This window comes from Schistocerca serialis, chromosome 5, assembly GCF_023864345.2.
Source record: "Schistocerca serialis cubense isolate TAMUIC-IGC-003099 chromosome 5, iqSchSeri2.2, whole genome shotgun sequence".
NCBI lineage: Eukaryota > Metazoa > Arthropoda > Insecta > Orthoptera > Acrididae > Schistocerca > Schistocerca serialis.
Genome location: NC_064642.1, coordinates 710,890,601 through 710,917,195, shown reverse-complemented (window position 1 = coordinate 710,917,195; position 26,595 = coordinate 710,890,601). Strand labels below are relative to the sequence as shown.

Below are 26,595 nucleotides of genomic sequence, written 5' to 3'. Positions count from 1 at the left end.
TCTACTTGTGTACGTAATCACTAATGTTCTGAACACATCATAGTACAAGTTTCAATATCTCCTGTTCGTAGAAGCTCGTTTGTTTGGGGTTCAGGCATCTGCGAACTGCTGATTTCACTTCCGCATCTGTCACAAAGCGTTGGCCGACCAGTAATTTCTTCAAAAAAATGTTCAAATGTATGTGAAATCTTATGGGACGTAACTGCTAAGGTCATCAGTCCCTAAGCTTACACACTGCTTAACCCAAATTATCCTAAGGACAAACACACACGCCCATTCCCGAGGGAGGACTCGAACCTCCGTCGGGACCAGCCGCACAGTGCATGACTGAAGCGCCCCAGACCGCTCGGCTAATCCCGCGCGGCGTAATTTCTTCGTGGGACCAAACAGACGCAATTCCGACGGTGCGAGGTCCGGACTGTATGGTGGATGCTGGAGCACCACCTACCCAAATTTCGCTTTATGGTTGTGTATCAGTTTCTCAGGCACCCAGCGAACACCAACTTTATGAAATTTTAGGGTGTCGTGAAAAATATCGCACACCGCACCACGGGAAAGGTTGAGAACTGCTGCGATAGGGTTCGCAGTTGCACACGCCGATCGTTCAGAATTGCTGCCTCAATCGTTCCGGGGTTGCAGTTGTTACCGGTCACCCGGAGCGTGGCAAATCACTGAGGTTCACACGACTCTCTTGGAAGAATGCACACCACCAAGAGGAATTACTACAGTACATGCAGTCGTCCCCATACGACTACACACCACGCTTGTCCTTGCGAATTTCACTCGTTTTATGCTCTCTGGCTCCCAAATATTGAACTACGCTTAGCTGATCTTCACAGGTTGACGACAGTAACATGCACGCCATTTTTGTTTAGTAGTTCAGGCTTGTCTCGCTAGAGCTGCATGTGAAAACAAAATATCCTTTGTAGCGCAAACTTAAAACTATGTCGTCGTGTAATTTCAACATTCCAGCTGCAGTACGGGGGGAGAAAAAAATTATTTTGCATTGCTTTCCGGTCTTCCCTCATTAATTTTTTTTTTTTAAATTAGTTTTCGCTACCGTCCACGTATTGTACTTCATGTTGTGCGTTTATCATACAGTTTGTGAGGTGCAACGTGTCTGTAATAATTGAAATTGAACTTTTGTCTTTACGCGACGTCTCTGGTCCCAAATAAAAGACAAATGGCTCTGAGCACTATGGGACTTAACATCTGGCATCATCAGTCCCTTAGAACTTAGAACTTCTTAAACCTAACTAACCTAAGGGCATCACACACATCCATGCCCGAGGCAGGATTCGAACCTGCGGCCGCAGCGGTCGCGCGGTTCCAGACTGAAGCGCCTAGAACCGCTAGGTCACACTGACCGGCAATAAAAGACATTTAAACAATCATCGGTACAAGTTACTTTTATTTTCCACGACGACGCGTTTCGAAGGCTTACACCGCTATGTTCTGGTTGATCAGTGGTTTAGCCGAGCATTTGCTTTCCTTTAACTTCTCTTTTATATCGTAAACAGTCGCAGTTTCAGATTGTCAGTCCAACATAGGCGAAGTAAGTATATGTTACGAAACTAGGAAAATACGGCTGTAATTCGAATATTCGTTGATTGATAAGAGAGTATACTACGCATTAAACTCAGGTATTGGCCACAATTTGCACGTGAATTAATGCGTGATGGTATACTCTCTTAAGAATCGTCGAGTCATCACATTACAGCTTTTTTTCACAGTTCTGAACGTAGACGTTAGAGAAAGTTATAACTTAAACTAGCGAACTTATCGCCTTCGCTGTCTTTTCACGGTAGCACTCAGTACCTACGCCCGAACGACACATTGGCGTACCGGTGATTCTGGTTACAGGCCACTGCGAAGAGTTTTGATTAAAATTGGGAGAACAACCGAATATCAACTCCAAATTCTAGTATAACTTAAGCGATTTAAGCAGCGCACGGCAGTAGAGTTCACTGGAGGCACGACTTAATCAACAAACGTCATCATAGATTGGCAAATTTGCACGAAATATTGATGAATTGTGTACGCAAACCTTCCCCGTGAATAGCTCATCGGTTAATGAAAAACGCATCAGAATTCCTACAGTATGTTATCCGTCAACCCCTCTTACAAGGATACGGGACATGTCTCGGTATTACAATTTAAGAACAAGAAAAATAAAGTACTTCACATTTACAGGCTTGTAGGTCTGGTAAGATACGGACGGTACCGATAGTATTTATTTATGAAAAAAGCTGATGCTACACTATTCATTCATCTCTCACTCCCAGTCACTGTACACACTACGCACACATTGTTTCATAACACTATTTCGCGCACCGCAACTTCCCATTTTCTAGCCTGAAAAACTTAGTCAGCATCCCTCTGCAATGAGTGAGATGTTGAGCTCAGAAAAAGGATTTCTTCGGCAACATATGCTCATGTCGCAAATGACATTCTGTATGAGAAACGCACAACAGACCACTTAAGTAGTGACATGTTGGAAATATAAAAAGTAGAAGGTTTTGTATTTAATTTCATCAAAAACTATTTCAGAACAACATAACAAAATTACGTATGTTATTGAATAAAAGAAAATACACTGATGACGGTGAGCATCCGCCGAAACTAATTTGATGTAACCAAATAGTGTTTGCATCAACGTGGGCCCAGAAGTCCGATATTTTTTACGCCAGACACGAAGAAATCAGGATATATTCACTGAGATGGGCCAGGCCATAAACTATATACCTTTTTTTGTTTCTTGCTGCGATTTTGGGGAAAGGGGGTGATTTGTTCTTACAAGCTCCTGTAAAGTCAGGTCACTGGAATCTTAGAATGTTGTTCGACAGTTCGATGGGAATTGCTGCATAGCGCTAGAGTTGATTTTTTTTTTTTTTTTGCCGTGAAATACTTTAAAAAAGGTGCATCTCACTTTTTGTCAACCCTGTGTGAGACGCTGTGCCGGCGAGACCGACGTGGCGGGAGTGAGAGATGTGGTCGGGTGCCGGCGAAGTTGTGTTGCAATGCCGGACGGTGAGGTGAGGTGGGGACCAAGGCCGGAGGGAATTCCCTGCGGCCTGTCACACCTCCACCAGTCTGTTCCGCCCAGCTGATTGGCTTGCTCCCCTCAGCCTCCCGTTCTAATAACAACCACTGGTTCTCAGTTGAAGCACTATTATTCTTGGACGACTCACAGTGCTCTGATCAGTTCGTTGACAAATATACCTCCTCCATTCCCCATGTGTGCATCTCTGTATATTGTGTGCAGGCCATTGCACAGTGCACGGCGAAGGGTACGTTCTGCCAATATCAGTCCCTCCTCGTGCTGCATCGCGTTCTGAGATGTTTTTGAAATTAATTGTCATTTGGCAGCTAGCGGGCTGCACTTACCCGCTGACAATACAGCATTGGCAGCGGCTGCCTCCCGCGGTGCCCCTACTTTTGCTGCGCAAAGCGTTGAGCCTGCCATTTCTCAGATAGGAAAATATTTTGCTTATTTCAGGAAAGAACAGCACAGGTCATTGAAATTAATAACCGATCGTTGAGACACTTAGACACCCTGCAGTCATATACCAAACGTACAAGACATGATTTTCAAAAATTTTACGTGGGTTTTGTAGGAGTCGGGACAGAAAAGCGACTTTCCATCACCACGGAGAGCGGAACGCTTTAATGGCTACCCGCAGCTAGAACTTGAATTTGTATAGGATTGGTGACGCTGACGTTTCGTATGCGGTTTCGTCAACGGGGGCCCAAAGTTCTCGAGATTCGTAATATATAAGTTTTCCATTCGCCTTCTAAGCTACTCATTTGAGGCATTCGTTCGTTCTGATTCGTATCGCGGCGTTGACTCTTGCCTTGGCTACGATGTGAAAGACTTTGGATGTTTCTTACAAATATTTTTATCGGATGCTGCCGAAGTTCTCTCGCCCCTCAGTCTCTTTCCTGCACGTACCCATGACTGGGGATATTAATCGCTCAGTACATAAAATCAAATAAGGGAAAAAATTCTTACAAACTGCCGTATACTCGTTTAGAGAGCAGCTTCATCGGCGGGTAATTCCGAGTGATGCTGATTCTACCTCATAAATCATTTATGTACAGTATTATGCGAACATATGCAGTTTTCTTAGACTTGCTGAAGGAATGCCAGATATTACTTTTTTTCCTCAGGTAGAAGACATGAGTTCTGTCACCTTAATATATTTTCCGCCTAGTTTATATATGGGGAAATATCGTATGACTTCGTTGCATCGTGATTATCGTATCTGGGAAGATATCGTATGACTTCGTAGCATCGTGGTTATCTGTGGACTGTAAAATTCGTACTATACCGAACGTCTTATGAATCTGGTCATTCCGTTGCATCTCCAGCCTGAAGATATCGTATTTGATAAAAGCCGCGAGTGGCGTTTTCCGAAGCCATGTTGCTGTTTTGCCCGTAGTGGTCCTTATCTCAGGAGAGTCGGTTCTGATGTGAAGCGTGTTATATTGGTATCAGTATCAGTGTTGGATGTGTCGGGGAGAGGGCGCAGTGAACAGCGGCTGCACCCGACGAAGGCGATGACGGGAGCCGTCGGCCCGCGCTGCGGCCGTACGTGGCACCTGCGCGCCGCGGCGGCGACATCAAGGGCCGCGCGTCCTTCCTGCGCTTCCGCCGGAGGTCCGCCGCCCAGCACGCACGCACTCGCGTTTTCTCCCCGCTAGCGCAAACGCAGGCCGCGTGTCTCGATCACGCTCTCGACCACAGAAATCTCTTTCAGTCTCTCTAGTACGGCCGTGTCTGCAAAACTTCCCGAGTGCTATAGAGAACTTCTTCGCCAGAAGTCACTTGCATAGAGCCACTGGCCGTGGAAGTGTGCTGAACTTGTCGGATCGATCTACGAAGTTGTGTCCTTAATCGCCTCCCATTGTAGGTCGCAAACAGTACAAATTGTTTTGTTTTATAGCTCTAGATTTTTCACTTGCAAGTTTTGTCCCGAATGTAACTTTTCGAGGATATATGAAGTGCTCGTGGAGCGGATACCGGAGTATTATACGTGAGGTGCAAGGTGAGCAGTGTGTAGTACAGATAGCAAGCGCATCACGGAAGTTCGTAGCCTGAGACAACTCTAACTCTCTTACTTTTATTTAATTTCTGTGTTTATTATCGGGTGGTAATATTAACTGTGAAATACTGAATCAGAAGTTTTCAATAAGAACAATACTATTTTTATTAATTACCGATCACATGAGAATAAACTAAAATTTTACACACATGCGAAATCCAAAAATTATATACCTCGGTAATACTGATTAATATCTAGAAATAAAAAAGTTTTTTATTTTCTATTAAATATTTCCCATTTGGCACCAGATTTTAATTTGTTGCCAAGACTTACTTTTTCATTCAATTATTAATTGAAAATAAAATGTTGTATTAAAAGATCGCGATACAGTCTTCTTTAATTAACATTTCCGTTTGTTAATGAACATGGAATTTCAGTAAGAGAATAGAAAATGATGCTAGGAGTGAGATTCGAACTAGCGAGTTAAACAGTACAAGAATTCCACGTTGCGTACGTAGCTACCGAGACACTGGACTCGCATTCGGGAGGACGACGGTTCAATCCCGCGTCCGGCCATCCTGATTTAGGTTTTCCATGATTTCCCTAAATCGCTCCAGGCAAATGCCGGGATGGTTCCTGTGCAAGGGCACGACCGACTTATGTTAATAGACTCTTAAGTGTTTTGTACTTATTAGCGCTGGGAAATTTCCTAATTCCGAAGTCGACATTTTAGAGTTTTCTGAGAATTTCGTCGTACTGATCTAGGAAATTTATGTCCAAGTTACTGACCTTCGGATACTATACGTACGAGGGAAATTGAAGAGAGCGAGTGCGCACGGCCCCCTTATAATATACAGTTTATGACAAGAAAAGCAGTGGACTTAAAAAAGAACCTTGTAGCAACCCCCCCCCCCCCCCCCCCCGCCCCCTTCTTCCCAGCACTTTACAGCACGCTAGTCGTATTCAAATTGGTTTCCCGTTTGCGAACAGCAGAGGACGGTTATCTGCGACCTACTTCTTTGATAAGGAGGCGTTTTCCCAAATTAAACGGCGCAGAATTACAGTATTGGTGACAGATTGGAATTAACGCGACCCGCGCCGAAAGAATGGGATGTCATTTTAAAAGGCGAGGCGCAGAGTCGGCTGCGAGGGACGAGCGCGCGGCAGACGGTTGGCCGGTGGAGGAGCGTCCGCGGGCAGGCCAGGTGTCGGCGGAAGGAAGCGCCATCAGCATGCGCGCCGCGCCGCCCCCGCCTGCCGCCGTCTGCCGCTGCTGCTGCTGCTGCTACTGCCGGGCCGGTGGCCGCTGCCGCCAGCGCGAGCTTCTCCTGCCACGCTAATTGTCCACGTGGGCGGCCGCGCCGGCGCTCGCTTCCGCCTCGGACCACACCGCGCTGTCTTTGTACCAAACGTCCCTTCCCGTTAACGCTGCCCCTGGTCCCGACCAGGGGAAGGTCGGCCGGTGTCGGACACGTGAGCTTTTTCGAAATTATAATATTTTCTGAATGTTTCATCGAAACATTCTTCACACCAAACAGTACTACGATACTTGCTGAGGTAACAGGTCTGTAATTTGGCAATAAATAAATAAATAAAATGCATTGCTTATAAAATTCGATTTCATAAGAATATGCATTCTTTGAGTTTTTAATACTATTTCCGCCCTTTACATTTTAGTCATTTGAAAGGTTGTCTCAAACATGAAGTTGTAATATGCAAAAAAGTCATTTTTGCTGCGAAAGAAGTTTTAATTGAATAGGAAATGGTTAGAAACTTGAAATTGTCCGTCGGCTCACCTAGATTTTCAAAGAGACTGTCGACGTGTTTCTTGCTTAAACATGTCACTGTTACAAACTCGTGGACTCGACCGTCCTCAGCCTTAAGTCTTCATGCCCTTTCATAAAATCATAGTAGACGTCTCTAGCCGCCTTTATTTTTGTCTGACTGAATCGATACTCATTTGTACGTTAGATTTAAGAACTCATCTTTACTCAAAGGCGGAAGTTGGATGTTTACATTTTTAACTTTGTTCAGTACTGCTTGCTGTTCATTGCTGGAGGTTCTTTATGTTTTCAAGTCATCTGCTTTGTGCAGTACAATCCGATATAGCCTTGTCCGACATGTCACTGACAACTCGAACGTACCGGTGCGGTAAGGTTCCCATTGTTATTACTTGGTCTAGACATTGTCACAGCTATGTAGCACTAATATCATTTCTCTGCAAAGAGAAACGTAATATTTTTTTTCTTTCAAAACCGAGTGAGTGATCTTATTCTTAGCAGCACTTCCTTTTTATTTCTCTGAGTAGCGTGACATTTCGCTACCCCTTACGCATATGCTGGCATTTCATTTGGGTATGCGCAGTATTATGTTCATCGACCGCCAAAACACTTATACCGAGGTCATCTCCATCTTCCACAGCTCTTCCTACTTTCGTGATTAACAAGCCTTGTTCATTGAATACACAAGGCAGCTGTGAGAATACACGTCACGAATGGTAAAGCAGTGACTCGTAAATCACCTCGCTGTCAACTACATACTGTCATTCACTCTTGTCCATTTGTCTGTTTCGGCACCTATGAAACAAAATAGCACTAAGAAAATAAAAAATTCTGAATATTCCGTTGCCAAGTCAGCCCGTGCCTGTCTAATAAAAGCTATAAAATTTTCATGGAGCTGATATGCAGTGGTGCTGTTTGGGCCACTGAGAGATGTAGGTCGTTAATAGAACACTTGGCGTAGATGCTTTTCATCGTCCTCCTTCGTGAAGAACATTTTGGGAAAGAAATACTATACCGTATTTTACAAACTGATTTCTTAACAATACTTCTACCTCTTGGATTCACATTTTCTCAACGTCAGCTCTGTCCCTCCTCCTCCTCTTTTCGTCCTCGTTTGACTTTATAACTGAAGCTTTCGAGCGGGACTCGTTTTCTGTGTTGTTGCGTTCTTGAACGCAGCCGTCCCTTGCCACGATTCTTAGCTTACGTGTTGGAGCAGCCGTCATTACCGTTGTCTCTGACGAATAGTAAAATCCTAAGTATCTACATCCATGGTCAGACTCAAGCCACGGCAATTTATTTACTACCAAGAACCATGCGGAATGCCCTGATTCCTGTTCGATTTGATTACTACTGATGTTTCCCGGTACATCGCTGCAGATGATTGCAACGTACGAAATAGCACCGTTTCGTTCAGCACGCTGATGTTCCCTCTGCACAGATACGCGATTTTACACATATTCGAAACCGGAAACTGACTGTCCAACTGTAGATTTGAGAACTGTGCGTCAGATAGTTGTTTGGCAGATGTTACATTAGACAGTAGCAAGGCGGAGAACGAGCCGTAGTCACCGGCAGTTGCATCAAGTGCCGGCCGTAACTCCATTAGCTGAACCTGGCACTCACTATATCAGATGGTTACGGCCCAGACCATCGTGTTAGTCACAACTTATACCCACCGTTACAGCATCAAGCCGACCGCGCCTCTCATGACCTGTGATCAGCAGTGCACTCCGTTACGCTAGCCAGTAAAGTTGCCGCCATATCTGACTGTGTCTTCAAATACGAATGTATGGATACTGCACGTTTCAGTTATTACTAACGTATCGTAATTAGACGATTTTGACAGTTTCAAGTAATGAACCAGACTAATCTGTTACATCATACATACCTTATTTATTTTTAAAACTCTCTTGCACACATACTGTAAACAACAGCTGGATATTTTATAGTCGCTTCGAAAATATACACTTAGAATGCACAAGCGAAAACAGTACCGGAAAAAAGACACGTAGTGGTATATTGTATTGTGTGTTGAACCGGGGACGTAGAAACAACGGAGAGGCTTCGTCCCTCCATAGCCCTCAGTGGTTCACAACCCCACAACAGGCCACAGCAGTCCACCCACCCCACCGCCGCCCCACACCGAACCCAGGGTTATTGCGCGGTTTGGCCCCCAGTGGAACACCCCCCCCCCCCCCATCCTCCCCCCAGGAACGTCTCATACCAGAAGAGTGTAACCCCAAATGTTTACGTGGTAGAGTAATTGTGGTGTACGCGTACGTGGAGACATTGTTTGCGCAGCAATCGCCGACATAGTGTAACTGAGGCGGAATAAGGGGAACCAGCCGCATTCGCCGAGGCAGATGGAAAACCGCCTGAAAAACCATCCACAGGCTGGCCGGCACACCGGACCTCGACAGTAATCCGGCGGGTGGATTCGTGCCGGGGACCGGCACGCCTTCCCGCTCGGAAAGCAGCACGCTAGAGATGGTATATTAATTGTCGATAAAAACACTATGTATCTGAAGATTCGCATCTTATGGCAGGGCTTCACAGAAAGTTGATGAAAATTATGTAAACGCATTTTTTTAAACAAAATGTTGGTTATTTTTCGCTTCACAGTGATTCTTCCACCCCTTTTTGCAGTGTAATCTTCCTAGGCTAGAGAGGATGTTTATTGATGGGCAGAAGCAAACGTCGGATAAAAATTTTGGAAAAATGTCGTAACCTATAAAAACAAATGCCCTGACTACAGAAAGTAATCAAAACTATTTCCAATCATTTTATATCGGAAGTCATGCGTACTAGGAACCCAGCCACATAAGTAGTTTTCAATAAAATCAGCAAGATCTGAGTAATTAAGCTGTGATAGAATCCGGTGAGAGTTTTTCGTAATCTGCGTTTCAGATCTTTGTTGGTACGACTGCAGTAAATCGGGTTTCGTTCAAACCTGAAGTTCGCACTTAGCTAGTCTTCCCGAGGGAACCATAGCCATCCCACGGGAACCATCGAAATACCAGACGCCTGGTATGAAACGGTCCTGCTCCTGCTAGAGCACTTGGGAGAAGTGCATTTCCAGTAGTTCGCACCCAGTGTACGATGGAGCCGGGCGTGTATTGCATGTCGATCGTCCAGGCCGATGCACACTTCGCGTTCATCCTGTAGATATGAGAGTGAGTGAGGTCTGTGCACGGAAGTAGTTTATCTTGCATCTTACTGTGTTAAAAGAAATCCATCGATATTTGTGTACTTCCCGTTTAGAGACTTAGTCAAAGAATGTAATTCTCTTTCTCCCCCCACCTCTCTCTCTGTCTCTTTCGTGTACTGTTCATACAGTTTTATCCTCATTTTAATGTTAACGAGGGAATGTGTTTATAATTTTAGTATATAAATTTTGCGAACATTGACTTCATCTCCCTTCTGTCAAACATGTTTAGTTTTTTTGTATCATAGTTTCTAGTTGTTAAGCCGTAAAGTACTGTTGGGCGAAACATGTCAGTCATAGATATTTATCCGCGTTTAGTATAACAAATATTCGAATCTTCGCCATTGTGTGTGGTGACAATTCATCCCCGTATTTGATATTCTGCTCTGACTTTTCCACTTGCAGACGGTGGAGGCTTATATTGTTCCTTCTTAGGCATCAGCACATAGTTCTTATTACCTCGTTGATCTGCAGGCCTAATTTCGCCGCTTGTTGCCTTCGTAGGCTTGGAATTTATGATTCTCTCTCAGTTCTACAGCATTCAACTGTCGGCCACCGGCTCATCTCATGACCAGTTTCAGCACTAAATTGAATAAAAGCGGAGATATTGCCTTACCCTTCGAAGAAGCCATTCCCAATATTTAGGGATTTAAGGGAAAACCCAGATCTGGTTGGCCGAAACGGGATTTGATCCGTCGCCCTCCCGAATACGAATCTGGGGTCTTAACCACTGCGCGACTTATTAAAGTTATTAGCGATTCTTGTGTGCACTGTGCTACAACGATCAACATTGTAGAGGTACTTAGCTGGCCGCTGGTTAGGAGTTGAAAGTCAGCTGTGAGGGCGGCGAATGATTCACGGCGGCACGACGGCCGGCGCTGGCGCGATCGATGTCCGCTGTAGCGGCCGTGAGTCAGCCGCGCGGATATCGGCGGCCAAGGCCGCGCCAGCGCCTCGCCTCGCTTCGGGGAAGCGGGCCCGCGCCTCCGGGAACCGTGGCGCGTAAACACGGGCTGCGCAGCCACGTGGGCCGGAGGCGGCAGTACCTGGTGAAACGCCTGTCGTCTCGGGGCTTCCGCAGGATCTGCGGGCGGACTCGGCGCACTCTTAGCGCCGTGTGGCGTGCGAGACACATACACCTCCTCCGAAAAGTTTATTGACAGACCCGGACTGACACTATCATGCTAAATAAGGGTCGCTAGCCTTTTTTCGGGCCACGAGACAGGGTTAAAATGTCTCTATTCTGTACCACTAATTAACCTCGTGTCGCAATCCAGCTACTGTTAAGAGATTCTTATATACGACCCCTGGATTAGAAAGCGAGCACAGCGCTGTAGCGTCTTCCTCAAGTAGCTCCTCCCTAAACGAGGGCCAAGTTAAAACGGATAAGGACACAGGCAAGCCGGCCGGAGTGGCCGTGCGGTTCTAGGCGCTACAGTCTGGAACCGCGTGACCGCTACGGTCGCAGGTTCGAATCCTGCCTCGGGCATGGATGTGTGCGATGTACTTAGGTTAGTTAGGTTTAAGTAGTTCTAAGTTCTAGGGGACTGATGACCTCAGAAGTTTAAGTCCCATAGCGCTCAGAGCCATTTGAACCATTTGACACAGGCAAAAACACTAGAAGTTTCCACTGTGCCAAATGGAATTTTTTGTCTTCTATAAGACATTACCAGCCCCTTTAATTATTTTCAAAACGAAAATAGAAATAAAAACTTAGTCAAGATAGCTATTTTATAGAATTTATTTCGATTACATGTTTCGGCAAACATAGTTGTCATCTTCGGAACGTAGTCTGCTGGAACAGGTAATCTGAATAAATGCGATCTTGGATGTCAGAAGTTTGTTACTTCTCTTTAGGGTTTCATGTCTCAATCTGCACAGACGGAGCCCTTGCAGGATCGCCCTGTTGTCCGTCTTTCTGTCGTTCTGTTTGTACGACTGTTAGGAACCCTTTTTCTCAGGAATGGTTACACGTTTCAGTTTCAAATTGTTATATATTAGGCTCTATGGTCCCTTGGCAGTGTAAAAATATTAAGCTTTTAATTTAATTAAATAAAAAATACTGCCGTTTATGTCACATAATTCACTCATCAAAATTCACTCATCAAAACCTATAAGACACCTCCCGTTGCCCTGTAATCGTAACATCTGGCAAGAAGCAAAGATTCACAGTACAAATAAAGGGAAAAACCGGAAATCCTTAATTTGAATTATATCACACGAAAAAAATTGTCATTTGTTATCCGACTTCACACTTCATATTAAAACCTTCTCGAAAATGTTGGAAATCTCTGGGACCAGTGTCATGCCGGTATCAATGTCAATAACAGGCAAAAATTGTCAGTATCCTCTGTTCCCGGAATGAATAGCCTGTTAACATATATAACTAAGTTCGTACCGAACTCTCAGTGCGCAAGTCTTCCTCGCACCTGGCCAATGTATTTTTCATATTAATCTAGATCGCCCCCATAAATGAAGAATGGCAGGCATAAACAATATACTGTCAAAATCATGATTCCGTATAACTACCGGCCGCGGTGGCCGAGCGATTCTAGGCGCCTCAAACCGGAACCGCGCGACTGCTACGGTGGCAGGTTCGAATCCTACCTCGGGCATGGATGTGTGTGAGGTCCTTAGGTTCGTTAGGTTTAAGTAGTTGTAAGTTCTAGGGGACTGATGACCTCAGATGTTAAGTCTCATAGTGCTCAGAACCATTTGAACCATTTACGAACGCTCGTAGTACTCGCTTTAAGATGCTGTTTACTCTTGGAAAATCAGTCGCCTTTGAACCGGCGCTGGCATTCAGTACGGCGCAGCCTTTGCCCGAACGCTTTCCCCACTCCCTGTTCGATGACTGCCCGTTGTTCAGATAAACAGTATTACGATGCTGTTCTGCTGTATGCCCATCTTTTACATTCACTCGAAAACTAGTGTGCTATTGCGGCTTTGTCTGCTGTGGTAATTTAGTATTTGCAGTGCAGTTTCTGGATCAGATAGTTTCAGCGCGATTGGTGCAATGTTTTTCCAGTCATACATCAACGCTGCAAGTCCGACTGTTAATTGTGGCGTCATGATAGAAGCTAAGAATGTATAGGACCCTGGCGGTTCAAAGGTCGGCGAAAGACCAGAGCGTACCACATGTAATAGTCGGGGCTTGTGGCTGTGTTGTCTGCCGCCGTGGGTGTGTGCAGCCGGCGGCATCTGACGTCAGCCGCACTCACAGCCAGGTGCGCTGTGCCGCATGCAAGCGGCGTTTGCTCTCCTGACTCAGGTCTGGGCAAACGCGCCGCCATCCGCAACAACTGCCGCTATTGTCTGCTGCTGAGCTGGCCGCTCCGGAAGCTGCTGCTTCACTCGGCCTCACTAAAACGTCTGGCCCTTTCCCACGTACTCTTTTCCTTCAATTGGAAGAGCTGTGTGATACTGGATGCCGGTTTGACTGTATAAGTGAACGAGTTTTAAGGGAGTTAAGCCGAGTGACTGGATAACGCTACCAAATGCACTGCCGGCGTCGCGGTGACGGTCAGCGTGTCGCCTGGGCTTTAGGCAGCCCGGAGGACGGCCGGTTCCAGCCTGACGTCAGCTCGCGAGCGCGGCGCTCGCACACAATGCTGCGGCGCGGCGCCGGCTAATGAAACGTGAAATGCGACTTACGTAAGGCGAGGCGGTCACCGTCTGCTGTCACCGTCACCTCCCTGCTGCACCGGCCTGTTGCAGGATGCATGCCAGCGTACCTCACTGCAGCAGGCAGCGCCACTCGCTCGAAGCTGAAACGGGACACGTGTTTGAAGGACAGACATCTCACAACCTTCGATAGCAGAACCTTAGTGGTCGGCGAAAAGAAGGCAAGCAAGGACAAGGTATAGGTCTTTAGGCTTTCCCAGCGAGGCGTTGTTGTCTTGGAAAATAGGGTTTTCTGTACGTAATCCGCGTCGTAGGCCTCGGGGTGCACCGGATGAAGATTGCGATTTACGCAATCGAAATATCGTGCAAGTACTATCCGGATTACTGGCAGAAAACCCGATTTTTCAAGATGAAAAGGACAACATAACTTATGTCATCGATTATGCCAGTCACATTTATTGTAGACCCCTAGCGAAGGAAAAGTTCGGCGAATATTCTTGTTGATAAATAGTAGGCGAGTAATTATTACCATGTACCTTTGGTTACATTTGTTGTCCTGATAGAGTATCTACAAAGATAGCGTAGTTTCCGCTCTTAATGTGGGAGAATATGTTTGTCGGATGGTTCCACTTGGTTGTGGAATGACCCGTAACGCTGCAGAGGACTTTTTTCTTAAATTCCCTCACATTCGCATCGCGTCGATGGTGGGAATATCAAGTTACACTACTCCAATGATTTCGCAGTGGCGTTCAAACCAAATCAGCGTGAATGGGCGTAAGTTGTAAGTTTCAAACTGCTGTATCACATACAGAATTCCGCAAACCAAATAGTTATTAGTTTAGTTAGTGAAATAGTCACATTTTAAGACAATTCACAGACTGACAAATTCTCACTACGAACTTAGAAACCGAAGTCATAGGTCAAGCGTCATTTCACTGCATTCGGGAGAAGAAAATTCGATCGGTTAGATGTAATAATCTGTGCAGAAATCAGCAAGGCTTTGTATTGACATACAAATATTCTAACACAGTCATCACATACCGAAACGAAAACTCATGTAACTGTAATGTGTCATTGAACTTCACGTTCAAGATACAGGCTGCTTAAACATCGCCATTAATTTATATGAAAAAGGTTACACAATAACGTTTGCTTTCGTAAGTGGGCATGCCCAGGGGCTTTTTACCTTGTAAAGTTCGTAAGTGTAGTTTATTTCCGAATATATAGAAAAAAATAATGTCGTATTTCACCCCTAAATGTACTCAAATAGCATAAAAGAGAATATCAGTAATTATTGCAAACCATATGGCGTTGAAGAACCTTTTCCCGGGCTTGGGACTAAATTGTCTCCCCTGTAAAAAATTAGTGTAAGGAATTGACTGTATTCGAAACTAGATTCCTTATATATACGCACCACCCAAGTGTGGTACAAAGTATTTCGGAGCACTGAGTCCAAGTCCCTTGAGGTTTAAATACGTCAGTGTTTGTTCGTAAGGGGTGAACGTGGCATACAAATTGTGGTTGAGAAGTGTTTCTCCACTTAGTGTGCAGGACTTCTCCATACTGCGAGTAGTTTCTGGAATACGTTGACGATAGGTGCGAACGTCGCGTATCAAACTGGCGACTTCGAAACAGGTCTGCAAGTGGGGGAGTGAGGCAGTGGCGAATTACCGCTTGGTTGGGTCACGCCCGCTCGCCCGCGCCACCAGTCTATATTGACGAGCTGATCTGGCCGCTGAGGCATTCGTCTGGCCGCTAGCGAGCACTACCGCCTGTCGGGCCATGGCTGCAGCCTTCTGGACCAGCTCTTCGTCTGGCCATAGCACATGGCGTCTAGGAAACGTACCGTTATCATCCGCTACTAATGGCGTTTTGGTCGATAGCTCATATCCAGTACCCTGTCCTCTGTTTTATGGAAATATGCAGACTCTAATACTGAGTCATTAGTTATGCCTGTTTCTGGTTTCCTACATTTCTTGGCTTTCTTGGTATAAGCCCGCATCTTTCCTCAGTATCGCGTCATTTTTCTCTCGTTCGATCGAGCGGACCGATCGTATTTATTCCTGATTGCAACGGAGTGCAGAGAGAGGTATTACAGTCAACCTTGGACACTTTCAGTTCTCTCACGTTGCAACAATCTGCTGACTGCCAAGACTTAGTGCGCATGCACTATCTTATAGTTCGTATGAGAAAGAACCCAGTTGTGTATGTTGCTGCAGGTACATAATAAACTTCGAGAGTCTGTTACATCGTTTAAATACGTAAGGTAAAACAACTCCTGGGGACCGCGCGATACCTGCCGGCCGCCGTGTCATCCTCTGCCTTAGGCGTCAGTGAATGCAGTATGGAGGGATATGTGCTTAGCCTCCCGCTGTCCCGGCCGTTGTCAGCTTTCCTTGGATACTTATCATTCACCTCAGTTGACGTCAAGAGGCGTAGTGCATCTCGCTCCAGTCTTCCCACAAAGCAAAAATTCTTCGAACCGAACCTAGTTCCTCTACATGGTAGTCAGGTACGCTGACAATTCCGCCACAGAGGCGGATGTAAATACGTGGACTAATATTGTTACTACGTCGAATAGATATGAGATGGAGCTAAGACATGCAATCCTTTATTTCCAAAGCGAAAGAGAGATTTTGATTTGTTCAGAGTTCTGGCAACGCGTGTGTTATGGAAAACGCATGAAGGACTCAGGCATCACCTGTTATAAAGCACTGCTGCAGTGTTAAGTGTCCTTATCAGTTCGGAAACGGCGAAGAAATCCAGAAGGTCGGTACAGGGTATTCGAAAATGTGACAGAGGCTTGAACGCAGTCTGGCGAAACGTTGCTGGAGAAAAACAAGTATTTGAGTTAAACTGTGTAACCGTTTACTGCCTCAGTCGTATATGTCGCATAGGGGTCGTGAGCCTAACGTAAGGTAATTTAGGACGTGTACAGAGGCAAGCAGACAGTAGCCTTCCTATGGATATGGATCTGTAAACGATCGGAATGTGACAGATTACTGTCCGCCATGCACTGTACATTTATTTTCCGACGTTAACTGTAGATGTGCAGGCGGACGCTCTTTTCTTTAGTCCCAGTTTGCCTGATCTTGGACATCCCGCTAACGTGATTTAATTCAGTTGGAAATATCGCACTGCAGTACTGAATTCTTGACACTAGTCGATTCTGTAGTATTTGTCAGTGCTCGAAAATTTTCTCTCCTTTTCATGCGAGTGTTGAAACTTCCTGACAGATTAAAATTGTGCCCCGGACTGGGATTCGAACCTAGGACCGTTACCTTTCGTGCAGTCGAATTTCGGTCCGACGCATTTTTAATCTGCCAGGTAGTTTCAAATCAGTACATACTGCGCCGCAGAGTGAACATTTGTTCTGCTCAAAAGTGTTCAAATGTGTGTGAATTTGTAAGGGACCAAACTGCTGAGGTCATCGGTCCCAAGACTTACACACTACTTATGCTATGAACAGCACACACACCCTTGCCCGAGGGAGGACTCGAACCTCCGGCGGGAAGAGCCGCGCAGTCAGTGACATGGCGGCTCTAACCGCGCGGCCACTCCGCGCGGCAACATTCGTTCTGAAAGTGCTGTTTGTCAGATGGCAGACTGCCTATTACGGAAACATAAATGTTTCAACGGTAGCGATGACGTGTGAGATGTTAGACGCCAATCACGAGCACAGACATGGTCGCCTGTGCCGGCAGTCGGCCGGTGTGGCTGGGGGACGCAGACGGCGTGTCGCCGCGGGCTGGCTATCTGTCGCGGTGTCCCACGCGTGCCCAGCAACAGGTGGCGACGAAACCGGAGCCCGGCCGCACGCAGCACATTGCTGCCCGCTGACGTCTGGCGCAGCTGTGCGCCCGCGCCTCGGCACGCCGGAATCCGCGCTCAGCGCCCGGCTCTTCTTTCCATTCCTGCCGTTTCCATCGATGCGAGTCGCCTAAGCCATCTTGCCAGAGACAGCTACCGACGTCCCCAGGAGTTCTGTCGCGGCTTTCGGTCGTCCCACGTTAAGCGACCCCACTCACACTTCGGAAAATAGCAGCACGTGGATGAACCGATTAAATCCCAAAAGCAGGCCTCGTGACGTTTCCTATCACATCTGTCTTTCTTTGATGAAAATATCTGACCTTAAGCTTTTCGAGTAACCTGGACACGAGAAGGGCAAAGTTCATCTCTATTTCCTTTCTTTTCTTAACTGTTTAAATATTTCTGATGTGTTTATTGTTCTTCCTCTAATGATGGTCACTCAGGCCGCTGGTTTTTTTTACCTCCCATTTGTATATTGTTGGTAACGACACTGGGACAGTATGCCACAGAAATCAGCTAATACTGTTTTCCTTACTTTCTTCGATCGTCGAAACTGCTTGCTGAAAGTTTTCTCCATGTTGGTCGCTTACAGTATCGCAGTTTTGCCGGGAGACACTCCAATCTTTAGCACATTTCACTTTAGTGTGTCATAGCATTGCAAAACATTTTTCCGCTAGATAATTACGTTGTTGACAAGAGGCGAAAAAAGGAATTACAGCCTAAATTCTCATCGCACGCGAAAGTATTGAGATGGCCATCTGTAAATAGTCTGCGCATCTGTAGAACAACGAAAACTACTACCTATATTTTGGTGTAACTGACGTGGAAATTCGTGTGATTCTTCATTTTTATGCGTGCCCGGAACAGAATTTTGCAATTTTAGAAGATGGCCAGAGCGTAAAACTTTCTGGGTTCTACCACATGTGAAAATTTGAAGACAGTTTCAGAAAAATCATAATGATTTGAGACGTGAACCGACAACCACGTGTTCGTTGAAGTAGCTGTGATGGGAAGATCTCAGGTTGTGCTGATTTTAAGCCGGGCGGGGTGGCCGAGCGGTTCTAGGCGCTACAGTCTGGAACCGCGCGACCGCTACGGTCGTAGGTTCGAATTCTGCCTCGGGCATGGATGCGTGTGATGTGCTTAGGTCAGTTAGGTTTAAGTCGTTCTAAGTTCTAGGGGACTGATGACCTCAGAAGTTTAAGTCCCATAGTGCTCAGAGCCATTTCAACCATTTGTGCTGATTTTAGCTTTATCTGGCTTGCTACTGTTTCAGTCGTATGCTGTACGACCCAGCGGCCAACTGAACATTTCACCCATAAATGATAATTAAATTGGAATGTATGTAGTGTCTGCGTGCGGCACTCATATGAGTTTTCGGGAACAGAACAGCTGATCTGCTCGCTCTCTAGCAGCCCTCTCCACTGAAGCTAAAGGAGACCAGGAAAATGGCTCACGTGTCTTAGCTCTTCGTACGTGGTGCAAGACAGTAGCCACCGCCTCCTGGTCTCTGTATTTTTTTAATTGTTAACCTTTTTATAAATACTGGTTATCACACCGTTCCATCAAAAGAAATAAATCTTATTTCACATTAGCTGCTGGAATAATGTAAGAAGCTGTTGAGACGTCAGTTGGTCCTCGATTCTGAAGACCCAAGTAAAGTGATTGCGTGTAGGTGGACATTCCCTGGCTAGCAGTCCGGTCAGCAGTTTTTCCCCGTGCCGTCTCGCTCGTCCTCCCTTTACGGCTGAACGTGACATTTCGTGGCATTACGGGCGACACACTTTTCGCCGTTGTTTTTCTCGCCTTTCAATGAGATTCAGAGCGTTGCTCTAATACGGTGTTTACGCCGCTTCTTTTCCTAACTGTGGCAGTCGGTGACGCACGTCGTCTAAATGTTGGGGATTCCTGCAGTCAGCCTCCTGACATTTCACGGAGGCTTGCGCTCTGGCACGGTTAGGTTGCCACAGTTTCGAAACCTGTTCGATTTCTTTTCGAATTCTGCCAGACAGTGTTGCTTGCGTCCGCTTAAAAGTTCGAACTGAGCGAACTGACGGAATCAGTTATGTGCAAGGGTCTCCCTCCCGCCGGAGGTTCGAGTCCTCCCTCGGGCATGGGTGTGTGTGTTGTTCTTAGCATAAGTTAATTTTGAGTAGTGTGTAAGTCTAGGAACCGATGACCTCAGTAGTTTGGTCCCGTAGGAATTCACACACATTTGAACGTTTTGCAAGGGTCTTGTTGGCGGGCAGGTAGATAAGTCATACGCGCCGGGCTAAAGCGTAGCTGCTACCAGTGGTACACTTGACGGAACTATTTAGAAAGATAGTCAGGACCACTTAAAAAATTCCATAGCTTTATGAATAAGCGTAGGAAAAAGCTCAATAAATCGTTGTATTTTATTTTCCTGTTTAAGACCAATACTTGCCGGATCTACAGTTCCATTTCCAATGACCACTTGGGTGTTACATCTGCTAGTTTTATATTGCCGAAAGAAGTTAAGACAGCGTATTACTAGCAAAAATATCCATAACGTGTAAGTTACAGTCACGAGCAGCTCTTGACCAGATGTGTCTTATTAACGCTCAGAATTGCAACACGGAAGGAGTTAGCTTACCCGTAGGTGTTGTGTGTGAGAAATGCGGCTCGGACCCTCCGCCGGTGCGGATGTGTGTGCGCCGGGCACGGCTCCCGGATGCTGGCCGGACACCTGGCGGGGGCCGGCCGTCACGTGCCAGGCCGCATTCACCCCGTCTCGTCCCCTCGCGGCACGCCTAATGAATCCCCGATAGCCCGCCTGCTCGCTATCCTACTTATTTCGCCGCAGCCTTTGTGCCCCTTGTCAGTCGTAGAGCCGGCGGGCCGCCTTGTCTGCCGCCTCTCGACTTCCGGTTACGTGTGGGCGGATCCCTGCTGTACACTGTGTGTTTCATGACGTGCTCAGCGGCGCTCTAGTTCCGCTTCGGACATCACACCCAGTAACAGCACCATACCCTCGTGCAGCCTCCTTTTGTTACGGTGTCTAGTTCGTTTCACGTCAACTCTGACGTAATCTTGTTCATTTTTACATTCTGACGTGTTTGACGTAGAGAACATTGTGAATAAGAAACCGACACGATCTTTTGATCGACATAGCTGGGGGGGCTGGGCGTCTATTCTGCTTGAAGGCATTAAGACTTCCGTGGAAATTTTATCTCTTGTTTGGTTGCTGTCATTGCCTTCTTGACAGATAACATGCTATCATGCACTGCTCTCTGTTGGTGCCAAGACTTCCGAACTAGAACTAACTAGAGAAATGAACTTACGTCGTACCTGCATGTGTAATTAATAAACAAAACTTGTATACACACGCCGTATTTATTAAGACATGACCCACAGCCTAAGTACAACGTTAAAATACAGCCCAACAATTAATTATGTCCACCCTCTACCGTAGCATGGAGGTAAAAACAAACCGTACACTAGTGCAAATTTCTTCACTTCTTAAATTAAGTGAAATTATTGCAGGAGTCTCTGGATAAATATTATTACGGCAGCTGAAGGCCGCTCCACTTACGTCTTTGAGCCTAAATGAAAGTTATTAATAATAGCAAGTAGTCGTCTGGGAATGATACAGCAGTGATCCGCCCGTTTCAGTTGAATTAGTCTCACTGAAATGAAATCTGTGGAGCTCATTGAAGATTGATGAAGATTCGACGGGTTGCTAGTCCCTGTTCCAGTGTAATAGATATGCCATGACACACACTGATAAAATCATGTCATTGCATCTTCATTGGTTTCATACGTATTACGTACCACCATTCATCTACTGTCAGTCAAATTGATATATATTCCTTGTGGAAGAGTAAGCCACGGTTCGGCATAATATCCGTTCCGTTTTCCTAGTGACCTCTTCGGGAATGCAGAACCGTCTGTGTTTTTTTTCTGAACCAATTGCAAGAAAAGTTTGAGACGGGCCTGGATGCGTGCTCAGATAACATAAAGGTTAAGGTGACTGCCCCGAAATCCGGATTCGAATCCCGCCCTTGCATAAATTTTCATTATTCTCGACACATTAATTGACCACGTAACAATTCCACACTTGATACCGGATTTTATTTGCACACTCTCAATATTACTAGAGCGAGAAACAACGTAAATGACAATTTGTACTTTACAGCAGAACGAAGTTCAGTAGGTTCGCGGCGCCGTCGATCGGAGTGATCCTGATTTCCGTAGTCCGAACAAGAATCTCTCGAGAGCTTGCGGGAATCGATACAAGAGGCTACAGTGGAAGGTACGAACGCAGCACCTTTGCCTGCGGCCCAGGTGGTGCGGCGGCTGCTTCCGGTCGGTCCCACGGCACGGTTACGATCGGCGGCGCAGTTTTACGGCAGGCAAATCACCCCGCGGCAAAAAGCGACCACTCTCACGGCCGCCGCCACCACCGGCATCGGCCACAATTAGCGCCGCCTCCCGCAACACTCAATAAATTCCCCGGAATGCGGCGACTACAGCTTCTTGCGCCGCTCTGCAACCCACCAGCCGACCCTCGCGTACATTTTCATCTCGCCGCGCTACAACACGCCGACACGTGCTCTGACTAGATGTCGTCTGGCGGTACCGGAATCTAATTCAATCGGGCGCATGATGTCTCTTGAGGTCGCCGTGACATAATGTACATATTGAATGACTGTATGGAAGGGCAGAGAGTAAGCACACCGCTGTCCCGGCCGTCGTTTGCGGTTTCTTTATAACCGGAGCCACTTCCTCTCGTCCAAGTGGCTCCTCGATAGCGTGAGTGCACTTTGCTCCACTTTAAAATCATCAAGAGCGGTGAGGACCGAATCCGGGCGGGTCATTCGCGCGATAGACCAACACTTTCACATAAGCAGCAGTGGAACGCTACCCTCCAACCGACACGTGGTCACCTGTGGTGGGAGGATTCTCCAGTGTACTATATTAATTTCCAATGATAACATTAAGTGTTCGCTAGAGAAGACTGCAAAGAGCATAACTCACCTAAACTTTAGGGAACTCTAAGATGATCGTGAAAAAGGTTTATTATTTTGCGTATTATGTTTAAGAGAGACTAATTCATTATCTTTTTTCGGGTTTTATCGGCCGGCTGTTATTGCTGATCGAGCAAAGTCTCTCCACATTTTTTTTTTTTTTTTTTTGGTATACGTCCATTTCCCTCTTTCCACAGATTTTAACAAAAAGTGAAATTTTGTATACTCTTTTATCATATGTGTTTATTATTTTACATCTTTTAACCATAGTCATTAAGTAGTAAAAACAGTAAGTCGGTTTGTCGGCCTGCGGCGCAGAGGTAAAGTGATTAACGCTGATATAGTGATCGCCGGTGCCATTTTTCCTCCGGTAGGTGGCAACCTTTTCGATAAAAATGTTATGGTATTGGGGCATGCAGTGTTTCGTTCTGCTCTTCTCGTATACCCGTTCTAATACCAGACGATTTCAGTTCCGATTGCATGAAAGATTTAGGCATTGATTACCTCTGTATATCACCCTTGCATTAGTAGTTAGCTTGGCGAGAGTTTGAAAGCAAATTTGCCACGCATTATTTGTCAGCCTTGTAGGAGAATTTTGGAAATTTTCACTCCGCCCTCTTGTGGCGGCAGTCTGGTGAGAGAACAAGTGATTGGCTGGTGATATTGGTATAACCGACTTTTAATTTTATCATTTAGCCATTCAGAGTGTAAGCTGGTGTCCGTTGGCCTATTTCAAAACAGGCTACAGTCTTGACTACCGTTTACTCTCTCATGACTCGTCTGATACTGGATTAATTGCGGAGCGGAGCTAGCCTCCACTTTCCCAGCAACCCCGTCCGTTAGGGTTCACGGGAATAAAAGTGCACCGTTGATAAGAAAACATTCGAGGTCACTTAACGCTCGACTGTATTGCAATAATGACCTGCCGTCTAGCCGAGAAGTGTGTGCATAGCGGAGCGACGGGTGCTGTGCGAGTGGCTGAGTAGAAACTCATTCTGTCTGTTTATTTCACACGCTTTTCAGTTGACTTGTGCTTCTGAGTGGTTGTCGTAGATGTAGCTAAAGCTACCTGTGTTGTCCTGTGTTGTACTAGCCTTGCTCGTAGAAACTGTGACAGTAGTAGATGTCTTGTGTTGGCATGCTGCATAGTAGAAGACAGCAGATCGAAAGTGTAGCGTAGTGAAGGCGGTAAGCGGCGGCAGACCGGAGGTGAGTACAGTGGTGACGGAGCTGCAGGCACGCTTCATTGTATTTCGGCCAGTGACGTCAGCGCCGCCTCCCATTGCCTCACCTAGCCGGCTGCGCCTCCAGCCGCCAGCCGTCACGGCCCGCGCAGCGTCCGGGAGGCTTCAGTCAGTCGTAGGGACACACTGTTCCAGCTCCACGTCTGCGCCACAGACATAGTTTCACATTCGGGGATCAAGTGCCCGCGCAGTGGAATAATAGTAAATTCCGAAACGCATTGCTTTTACTTGGCTATCCTGCCTGGGGAGGAGAAAGTATTATTTATAGCTGCAAGTATTTTATTGGTCACTATGTAGGTACAATGGCGGGTCCCTAATAAGGGACAAGCGTACAGTCCTTAGTTGTGTGATAACATCACAAACAGTAATCATAACGCTGTCCCTCGATAGAGTTGTTCAGCCGCTTGATGCCTTTCAATTGGACGCCCCTTGCGGCGACTGAAGTGCACTTAGCCTGCTCTAGTAATCCTATTAACGAAAAGTGAATACGAACCACGTGTCGTTCCTGGCACACTGGCATCACATCAGTGGGAGATAAAGCTTAGAATAAAGGCAGACCAAAAAATTTAGATTTTGACTGGGATTCGATCCCACGACCTTTCGGTTCCCAGACATGCTCTTTACTATTGAAGCATCAAGCTGGACGATGCGACAGGTGGACAAAGACTAGTCTTGTTCATATATTGCGATACCATCATTACGTAGCATCTAGTAGAAATTGTCGTTAATAATAATAAAACCGTACAGATTTGTGCTATAGTGCATGGTGACGAGGAGCCGAAGAACGCTATAATGGGAACTGCATACGTACGTGCAGTAGCACATCCTTTGTGGATTGCCCCTTGGAGTGGCTCAGTGCGGCAGACGTCGAATGTATCATCAGTCTTGTTCTCTTACACATAAAAATACCTCGTTTCCCTCGATTCTGCCCTACGTTTTCGAGAGATTTCCCTGGTTTGTAACGGAAATGCCAGAGATAGTAATCCCCTCACAAATATTCTCAGTTGGAAATTCCTCTGTCCCACTCCCAGAATGTAGAGCTTTGGCCGAAAAAAGCCGGGGTATGCAATGAGCCCGCTCTAACCCTCGGAGTGGAGAATAATGATAAAACAAAAGTAGGATGAGGTCAGTCACTAGTCAACCGTGAATGAGCAGGCACTTACCGTTCATTGCCAAGTTGCCCGAGATATTAAATCGAAAACTGCTGTGACGAAATAATGATTTTAAAGGACACTGCGGAATTCCCCGAAAACTAGCTCGCGTAGAGTAGAGCGAAGCCGCAGTGTCGCTCGCGCGTTTGACGTAGCGTCACCTCGGGCTGACGCGAACTGCGGGGTACGTGAGAAACTGTAGGGGTCGGCCACCTCGGCGGGCGTGTGGCGATGCGGCGGCCGATACCGGCGTGGCTGGGAGGAGCCATGTGACGGGTCAAACCGAGCCCGCCCGTGCGCTTGGGAAAGCGCCGCCCTCGCGACAGCCGCGGTGTACTCACACCTAGGCCGCGCTCTTCCAACTAGCGTACACACGGGCCTCTGCGGCCACTAAACCACGACACGGTGTGCTGGCGCTGCAGTCACAGTCTAGCCGACCAGAATCGTTTTCCCTTCTGCATATGTTTATGTTAAACATATCTTTCGTGGGAGGCTGCTTCGAGTACCGAATGTAATCTCTAACCCACCCGAGCGATCAGTTAACTCGTATAGCAATTTTCAGAACCACGTACGCGATAAGCGACGACGGTCTTGTACCGTTGGCGATTTTACACAGATAATTGTTTTTTAGATCGCAATTATTTTATTTTATAATTTTTCTTACAGCGCGTTCCGAAATACGCGATAAGGAATATTTTAAATGAAGTAACTGCGACTCAGCAGGTTAGGGCATACTGCCTAAGGGAAACATAGTGGTCGTCATGTGAACAAAAATTTTTATTCTATTTTTTTCAGCGTCGGGCCTTATAAATGGCGTCATATCCCGTTTCGACTTCTTGGGACATCGGCAGATGGGTTGTTTAAAAAGACGGAAAGATACTTATTATTCGCCATTTTTATTTTTTTTTGTAGGTCACCTGATGACTTTCTAATAATATTTGTGTGACCTGAAGCTGACAAACTTCAATAAAAGAAGTTTAATAACAATCTACACTCAAAATTATGTGATGTAATTGCTAAAAACGATCGCTAACCTTTTTCCGAATTTTGTGCTAAATGTTATGACCATTGTAGATTGTTTAGTATTTCTGTGACCCCCAACTGTCAGTCTTTGCGCCAAACACTGATAATATGCTAGGCTTGCTGTATTTCTCGACAGTTTACTAACGTCTCACCCCTGTGTAAAACTGCGACATCTGTGAATAGGCTGTGAGAATTTCAGTTGCAGTTAAATTGTCTAATCTGTGTGTAATGCACATCATGATTTACTGAATATACTGAGGTATGAAATGCGAAATTAGTTCGTTTGCTACCAACAAATTCGCACGTTCAGGCATACTAATAGGAAGTGGTAACATTGTCGGAGAAATATTAAATCGATTCTGTGTCGTACGATTCGCAAAGCTGATTGCTGATAGAGAAATACGCTGTCCAATTTGCTGTGACCAATTTGGAATTTTCTGTTCTACGTAATACGTCTAGTCTTAGAAGAGGAGCTGAATAATCACGTGAGCAAACAAACGCCCACGTTTACGCGCAAGCTGCCGAAATGTAAAGCACGGCAGTGCACACTGGTATTCAGTGCCCGCTGACAAGCCGGCAGTGTCAGAGCACCAGGTGGGAGGTGCGAGCAGTAATTGCCTTCGGTGCGGTGCGCCGCTCGACGCTGCGGACTCGCGGCTCGCGTGTCGGCGGCTTCTAATGACGCGCCTCGCTCGCCCTGTTTTCTTCTCAAACCATTCTC

General features: G+C 46.2%; 1 protein-coding gene across 5 annotated transcripts in view; it reads left to right on the top strand.

The window, feature by feature from the left end:
* LOC126481055 (uncharacterized) overlaps positions 1 to 26,595 on the top strand; it is a 1,230,708-nt gene that overhangs the window by 1,187,593 nt on the left and 16,520 nt on the right. The gene's annotated exons all lie outside the window — the stretch shown is intronic.